The sequence below is a fragment of the Eumetopias jubatus genome, unplaced genomic scaffold (assembly GCF_037043125.1).
Source record: "Eumetopias jubatus isolate StellerSeaLion01/CBP00866 unplaced genomic scaffold, mEumJub1_p1.0 scaffold_8, whole genome shotgun sequence".
Taxonomy (NCBI): Eukaryota; Metazoa; Chordata; class Mammalia; order Carnivora; family Otariidae; genus Eumetopias; species Eumetopias jubatus.
The window spans coordinates 10,272,252-10,281,059 of NW_028274814.1; the positions used below are offsets into that span (position 1 = coordinate 10,272,252).

At 39.5% G+C, this 8,808-nt stretch overlaps 1 pseudogene across 1 annotated transcript; it reads left to right on the top strand.

The window, feature by feature from the left end:
* Positions 1–458: 458 nt before the first annotated feature.
* Positions 459–5,688, top strand: LOC148163656 (patched domain-containing protein 3-like; annotated as a pseudogene). Its single transcript, XR_015768754.1, has 2 exons — positions 459–556; positions 4,399–5,688. The product of XR_015768754.1 is annotated as a patched domain-containing protein 3-like (transcript).
* Positions 5,689–8,808: the final 3,120 nt, after the last annotated feature.

An 8,808-nucleotide genomic window follows, 5' to 3' on the forward strand; every position in this document is an offset into this window, starting at 1 on the left:
AAAAGAGCACTGGGTATGGGTACTTTCTCTGCTACAGCTTGCCCTCCCTTTGCTGTTGTATTCCATTGACACCCTTTGAAGAGCAGAGTGGAATTAACCATCAGGAGTGCTTTAGTGTATCTTCGTGGTTCTCAGCTACCAGTCAGTGGGGAGTAGTGCTTGCTCAGCTGCAGAAGAATCACCCAGGAAGTCTGGCAAAAGCACAGATAACTTCTCTGTTCCCTCTCTCCTTTTTCCCACTTGGTCTGGGATGGTGCCTGGGAGTTAAAGGTCTCCAGTAGACAGGTATGGGAATGATTGCCCAAGAGCTTTCTGACCGGGTGTCCAGGTCGAGAATGCTATAAACCGATGGAATTTCAGTATAGAAGCTACCACCACAGATCCCATGATTTTTCTCTCCAAATTTACAGGAGTGACTGTGTATGCAACAAAATGTGAGCTGCAGTCTTTGGAGTGATTTCTGCGGCCTTGGCAGTGGTGAGCGGTTTTGGCCTGATGTTGGACATTGGGGTGCCATTTGTGATCCTAGTTGCAAATTCACCGTTTCTTATTCTGGGTGAGTAAAACAAAACGTTGAGACTACACATTGTAAATGTGGGGGTGCAGAGTAGATAAGGGAAGGAGTTTAGGTTAGATTAAGCAAAATAATTATATTTAAGTGGCTCTATAGATCCAAAATGAGGTGACAGGAAAAAAGAAAGTCAAATTGAATATTATGTGTCCTTAGAGGTAGAGAAGTCTAGTACCCCAGATGGGAAAACACAGACAAGGGACATGAACAGGCGGTTCACACCCCAAAAGTCCGAAATATGAATCCCCGGAGATATAAGAAAAAAATAATTTCCTCTCTCAATTAACTGAGGGATGAAAATTAAACCAAAAGTGAGACGCCTTGTTTTCTTACCAGATTAATAAATGTCAGCAAGATTGAAGGAAGGTTGTATGGAAATGAACACTCATTCTGCTACGGGACAATGATAAACTGGTACACCCTTCTGTTAGTCCAGTTTTGCAACAAATCAAAAGACTTAAAAATTAAACAGGGAATGCCTTTGGCTTACTGATGCCACTTCTAGGCATTTGTCCTAGTAACAAGTGCTTAAAAAGTAGAAAAATTATGTTCATTTTGGCATTATGTAGAACAGGAAGGTTTGAAAGCCATCTAATCCCCTATCAACATGGGATTGGGCAACTCAAACGTAACATATTAAGATTTTGAATCCTATTCAGTCCTTAGAAAGAGGTAGATTTATAAGATCTGTAAGGTACATATAAGACCTAAAACCTCTGCCAGAAAAATGCCGGTTATGAAACAAGGTGTTCGAAATAGAGAGATACAGTTGTACGGGCGTATTTGTACAGGACAAATTCTGGATGGACATATGTAAAAATGAAGGGTGGAATTACAGTTGCTCAAATTTTCTCTCTGTATTTTCCTGTACTTTCAGAATTTATAATAAGCATGAGAAAACAAAGGTGTTTATATTTGAGGAAGCAAGGAGCTTGGAAGTAGTAGTATTTGGTTTCCCAGGGGAGACAGTAATGAGCTGTATACTGGATGTCTCGTCCACAGCTATACTTAGTCACTCAGTACCCCCCACAGCCAATAACAACTATGGTTAAGGTGTATATAATTGATTGAATGTAAACCAGGATTGGATAGTATGTGTATTCACGGGAGTGTGAACGGTTCTGTGTGTGTGTGTGTGTGTGTGTGTGTGTGTGTGTGTGTGTGTGATTTAAGCAACTCAAGCAAGAAATGTGTGAGGACAATTTCTGAATAAGGTTCTATAAATAATAAAACTAGTTTTTAAATGCCTGATAAATATCGATGAGTTCATTCTTGGTCCTTAGTACTTCTGATTCTCCCTTTTGTCCAGCTGAGTACAACTGAAATCCTCAAGGCCGCTAGCCATGGGATGGCGGGATGCAGTTTGTGACAGACTGTGTAGACTTATGTTCTTTTAGAGCCTTCTGCCTTCTTGATCATACCCATAGAACATCTGATCAGAGACAAAGTTGCAATTCCTAGTGCCCTCCCATGGAGAAGATCCCCCCAAATTGAAATGAAGATCAGCATTTTATTCCATTTTTTGTATTTACTTGTTTATTTTATTGAGTTTGTATCAGTATACATGAGTGGAAGTAGGTGTCAACCCTAGTAGAAAGCTTGAGGGAGGTGAACTTTATCAGCAACATGCTCATGCTGTCCTTACTAATCCCCTTTCTTCTTGCTAGTCCTCCTTTCCAAGTTTTCAGTGGTGATTTCAAAGTCCTCAAATGTTCTTCTGTCGTCTCTATTCCAAACCAGTCATAAAACATCCCTGTGGAAAAGAATTACCTTAGTAGGCATTAATATGTAAGGGATTCTTAAGATTGACTTTGGTGCGTGTGTCTGATCTTAAGAGTACTTGCATTTTACTAACAATGCCTTAACTGGGGAAAGTAAGTTTAAATGCTGACATTCTGGGTACCAAAAACAAACTAGGAGGAAAATGGTGTGTGTGTGTGTGTGTGTGTGTGTGTGTGTGTGTGTGTGTGTGTGTGAGACAGAGAGAGAGAGAGAGAGAGAGAGAGAGAACTATGTGGTCCCTCTCAAATCATACCACATTGATAGTTAGATGCTAACTGTAGAACAGATAAGTCCAGCTTACATTTTAAGCAACAGAATGTTGGCTTGATGTGTTTGGGCATCTGTATAAAATGGTTTATGAGGTTCCTAGAAACATCGCCAAAGGCAAGGGAAGCAAGGGCAAAAATGAACTCTTGGGATTTCATCAGGATAAAAAGCTTTTGCACAGCAAAAGAAACAGTCCACAAAACCAAAAGACAACCGACAGAATGGGAGAAAATATTTGCAAATGACATATCAGATAAAGGGCTAGTATCCAAAATCTATAAAGAACTTATCAAACTCAACACCCAAAGAACAAATAATCCAATCAAGAAATGGGCAGAAGACATGAACTGACATTTTTCCAAAGAAGACATCCAAATGGCCAACAGACACATGAAAAAGTGCTCCACATCGCTCAGCATCAGGGAAATCCAAATCAAAACCTCATGAGATACCACCTCACACCAGTCAGAATGGCTAAAATGAACAAGTCAGGAAACGACAGATGTTGGCGGGGATGCGGAGAAAGGGGAACCCTCCTACACTGTTGGTGGGAATGCAAGCTGGTGCAACCACTCTGGAAAACAGTATGGAGGTTCCTCAAACAGTTGAAAGTAGAGCTCCCATACGATCCAGCAATTGCACTACTGGTTATTTACGCCAAAGATACAAATGTAGGGATCCGAAGGGGTACGTGCACCCCGATGTTTATAGCAGCAACGTCCACAATAGCCAAACTGTGGAAAGAGCCAAGATGTCCATCGACAGATGAATGGATAAAGAAGATGTGGTATATATACACAATGGAATATTGTGCAGCCATCAAAAGGAATGAGATCTTGCCATTTGCAATGATGTGGATGGAACTGGAGGGTGTTATGCTGAGTGAAATAAGTCAATCAGAGAAAGACATGTACCATATGACCTCACTGATATGAGAATTTCTTAATCTCAGGAAACAAACTGAGGGTTGCTGGAGTGGTCGGGGGTGGGAGGGATGGGGTGGCTGGGTGATAGACATTGGGGAGGGTATGTGCTATGGTGAGCGCTGTGAATTGTGCAAGACTGTTGAATCACAAATCTGTACTTCTGAAACAAATAATGCAACATATGTTAAGAAAAAAGAAAAAGAAGAAGATAGCAGGAGGGGAAGAATGAAGGGGAGTAAATCAGAGGGGGAGACGAACCATGAGAGACGATGGACTCTGAAAAACAAACTGAGGGTTTTAGAGGGGAGGGGGATGGGGGGATGGGTTAGTCTGGTGATGGGTATTAAAGAGGGCAAATTCTGTGTGGGGCACTGGGTGTTATGCACAAGCAATGAATCATGGAACACTACATCAAGAACTAATGATGTAATGTATGGTGATTAACATAACAATAAAAAATTTTTAAAAATGTTTTATGAGGGAAAATGGTCTCTCAAGTAATCCAGTGGAATCAAAGATACACTGCTAATCCTGCTTCGACTAACACCCACAACAGTTTCCTGACTCGTCATTAAAACACCCTACATGAGGACTAGGAGTAGAGCATCCTGTGCTAGGTACAAATAACGGGAGTATGTACAAAGCACAGAGTTGTTACAGAGGAAGGGGTGAATTCTGTGGTGGATTCAGAGGCAACCAGAGAAAGCAACTGGGAAAATAGTATCAAAGCACAGATTGGGCAAGATAAATAAGACCCCTTCTAAGAGATGGACAAAGAAGATGGTTTGAGTTTATGTGTTTAGTTTTTAATGGGTATTAATATGCATGAAGATTGTTTCCCTTTTTTAACAGGTGTTGCGGTTGACGATATGTTCATAATGATTTCTGCCTGGCAGAAGACTAGCCTCGTGGATAACACAAAACAGCGGCTGTCCAGTGTCTATTCCAAAGTGGCGGTGTCGATTACAATCACCACCATCACCAACGTCCTAGCCTTCTATACAGGGATTATGACCTCTTTCAGGTCCCTACAATACTTTTGCATCTATACGGGAACAACCCTGCTCTTTTCTTATTTCGATAACATCACCTGTTTCGGAGCATTTATGGCTCTGGATGGTAACAGAGAAGGAGTCTGTCTACGCTGGTTGAAAAAGCCAGAAACTCCTGAACAAAAATGTTCCTCACTGAAAAGGTCCTGCTGTCTCCCATGTGATTCTCTCCCGGATGAACAAGAAACTGATATCCATCTGATGAATTTGTTCTTTCGAGACTGTTTTGGCCCTTTTCTCACAAGCACTGAGTCCAGAGTTTTTGTAGTGCTTATATACATTTTGTACATCATAAGTAGTATCTGTGGGTGTTTCCAAGTGCAGGAAGGTTTAGACCTTCGAAATTTGGCAAGTGACGATTCCTACATCACACCATGTTTTAATGTAGAAGAGGATATTTTTTGGATTATGGTCCCAGGGTTATGGTTGTTGTTACTGAAACTCTTGACTACTGGGATAAAGATGCTAGGCAAAAACTGGAACTACGTCTGGCAGATTTGGAAAACAGTGACTATGTAGATAAAAATCCCACAGAGTTTTGGTTACGAGAGTATGTGCAGTATATGGAAAAGAGCAAGCAAGATGTAAATGATAAGGACACTTTTATGAACGGCTTGCCCAATTTTTTAACACGTTTTCCACTTTTTGTGTCTGATACTAATATTTCATCGTCACATGAAATCATTTCTTCCCGGGGCTTCGTTCAGACCGTGGGTGTTTCTTCTTCAGCCGATGAGAAGAAGGTGTTATCCCAGTTACGAAGCAGAGCTGAAAAGTGCGAAATCCCCCTAATGGTGTATAACCAGGCATTTGTATATTTTGATCAGTATACCCCCGTATTGGAAAACACTGTTCGAAATGTCATTGTTGCATCAACCGCTATGTTCGTTGTTTCCTTATTGTTAATTCCTCATCCACTGTGTTCCTTGTGGGTAACTTTTGCTACTGCTTCTGCGATTGTGGGAGTAACGGGTCTCCTGGCATTCTGGAATGTCAGTCTCGATTCCATATCCATGGTTAATCTTGTCATTTGCATAGGGTTTTCTTTCGATTTTTCTGCACACATTTCTTAGGCATTTGTTTCCAGCTCTAAGCTGTCAGTAAACCGAAAGCAATTGAGGCAGTGTATGGGCTAGGCTACCCACTGTTACAAAGTGCACTTTCAACAGTAATAGGGGTGTGTGTTTTATCTGCAGCTAAAGCATACATCTTCAGGACATTTTTTAAGATGATGTTTCTTGTTATGGTATTTGGGGCTGCTCATGGCCTAATTTTTATTCCAGTATTCTTAACCTTTTTTTTGAAGGTCTGTTTGAATATCCACTAACAAATCAAAGACCAATTATAAAATTCCTGATTGTCACACTCCAATCTGATAACAGGGCACTATTAGAAATAGTCAATAAACTAAAAACAAAGGCATGTTTCCTTGGCTTGGAAATCCCATTTAAATTATTATTGAAAATATCCTGGAAAAATCAATTAGGCTTACATTAAAATATCTTTACTAAATTAGGAAGTGTTGTCATCTTTATTACGGTCTATACAATCATTCATAAGGTATGACTTTCCAATTATTTTTTCCTTTTGTTTCATTGTTAGAAGTTTCTGCCTGAAAATCAAATATTTTATGCATTATAATATAAATGGAATATTATTTTCATTGAACTTCCTAGATCATTAATATGTAAAAGTATAACTTATTATTTATTCTCCCAGTCTGGGGGCTTTGTATGCATTTTCTTAACAGTGTATCTTGATAAAATGAAATTTTTAAAGTTTTGAAATCCAATTTATCATTTATCATAAAAAAATGGTCAGTGTTTTCTGTGTCCTCTCTAAGAAGTCTTTGCCTATTCCAAGATTACAAAAAAATCCAACTATGATTTCTTCTCAGAGCTCATAATTCTAATTTTACATTCAGGTCTATGATCCATAGATCTGTATTTGTTGAGACATGTGGATAGAAGTTCATTATCTTCCCATAACAGTTACCCATTCAGTTTTCCAGCATCATTAGTAAGAAGACTACATTTTCAGCGTAGGATTAATTTGGCACCTCTGTCAAAGAATCAGCTGACAGTTTATGTGTGGCTCTATTTCTGGGCATTGATCTGTTTGTCTATCCCAAAGCCAATACCACAGTGCCTTGATTATTGAACCTTTATATTAAATCTTGAAATTAGGTTGTATAATGGGTCCAGCATTTTTCTTTTCCAAATTATTTTGGCTAGTCTTGGTTCTTCCCATTTAGATACTAATTTTAGAATCACTTGTCAATTTATCAGAAAACCTTCTGGGTTCATGACTCGGTTATAGTGAATTACAGATCAATTGGGGGAAAATAGGTATCTTAGCCATTTGGAATCTTCTAATCTGTGAACATGGTTTACCTTTCCATTTATTTGTGTCTTCCTTAATTTCCCTCAGGAATATCTTATAGGTTCAGGTTGATTTACTTTCCAAGTATTTTTATCTTTATGGCATTGTAAATAAATTTGAATTCCTTTTCCATTTTGTTTTTACTACTACATAAAAATACAACTGATTTCAACATACCTAAATTATATTGTGTAACCTTATTAGGTTCATTTATCAGTTCTTGTAGATCCTTGTAGTTTCTTTAGCAGGTTTTATCTGACCTTGTAGAGTATATATGTTGAGTACTAAATTTCCTTGCTTCCTTTATTTTATTTTATTTTATTTTATTTTATTTTATTTTATTTTTTAGAGACTTTATTTATTTATTTGACAGAGAGAGACACAGCGAGAGAGGGAACCCAAGCAGGGGGAGTGGGAGAGGGAGAAGCAGGCTTCCCGCCGAGCAGGGAGCCCGATGTGGGGCTCGATCCCAGGACCCTGGGATCATGACCTGAGCCGAAGGCAGACACTTAACGACCGAGCCACCCAGGCGCCCCTCTTTGCTTCCTTTAAATACTATTGGACTTTGATCTGACAGGAAGTTGTTTCTATAGCAGGTTGATCCTTTCAAGACTTGTTTATAAGCCTTGTTAGGGCAAGTCTAGAGTAGACTTTAGTCCCAGGGCTAGTTGTGCCATAGTATGAGGCAAAACTCTCTGGAGTTTCTCCTGACAGCCCCAGGGCGGACTCTGCAGTCTGGCTGTTCAAAATTTAACCGTCCCCCAGCTCTGGATTAGCTTGGGCAACTTTTTAGCATCTATTTCTCTAATTATGTTTTGCCTAAGCTCGTGGAGTTTTATCCATGCATGCGTGGTTAAGTATTTAGGGACAGACTCTGGCCAGGCTTTGCCTGACTTCAAAGAACTTCATCGTCCACATATGTGACTGGGGATTTGAGGACAAACTGCAAGGAACCCCGTGCACATTTCTGAGGCACTTTATCGCTAGAGCTCTCTCTTCCCTGGCACTCAGCCTCACATATTTCGGCCACCTCATCCCCGCTAAACTCTGCTTGGTCTCCTCGACTTAGAGAAAATGCTATGCTTTGCTTAGATTCTCCTTCCCGGGCTGCAGTCTGGAAAATGTCTCTGAGGAGGTCAGAGAACTGGGTTCTATGGTTCACCTCATTTGTTTCCTTTTTTCCAGGGATCATAGTCCTCCACTGTTTATTGCCCGGTTTCTGAAGACAGTTGCTCAACACATTTTGTCTTGTTATTTCCAATAAGAGGACAGTCTTTCAATGACCTCATTGGAGGTGGAAACAAGTCCCCTGTCTTTTTTCCTATTTATGTCATTCATTTTGCTATCTAAGTTTACAGTTTGGGTTCACTCTAGTTCATCTCCTTGAAGTAAGCTTTGAAGTAAATTAATTACATGGGACTTCAATATATCTGGAAAATCCCTTTTCTCTCTCAATAAATTAATAGCCATATAATGCGAAAATGATCTTACAATTCCCTTGATTGTCTCTTAAACTTCCTAAAATAACAACAAAAAGACTTTGCTTTAACAAAGTAAATAGGTTTTCAAGGAAATTGCAAAAGAGACTGATACATATCCTATGCCAATTGCCCAGGAAGTTCAGAAAAATTCTTCCATATAACACTTTTGCCTTCAAATTCCAAAGAATACATCACCACTATAAATAATATCCTTTTATGCTGCAAATCTGCAAGATAAGATGACTCTCACCCTCTATTCCCACCCCTCCCCCCAACTTTTTTCCTTTTCTTTATGGAGAAAAATCCTTGAGGTGATTTAAGTATAACTTTGTCAGTTAATATTTGTC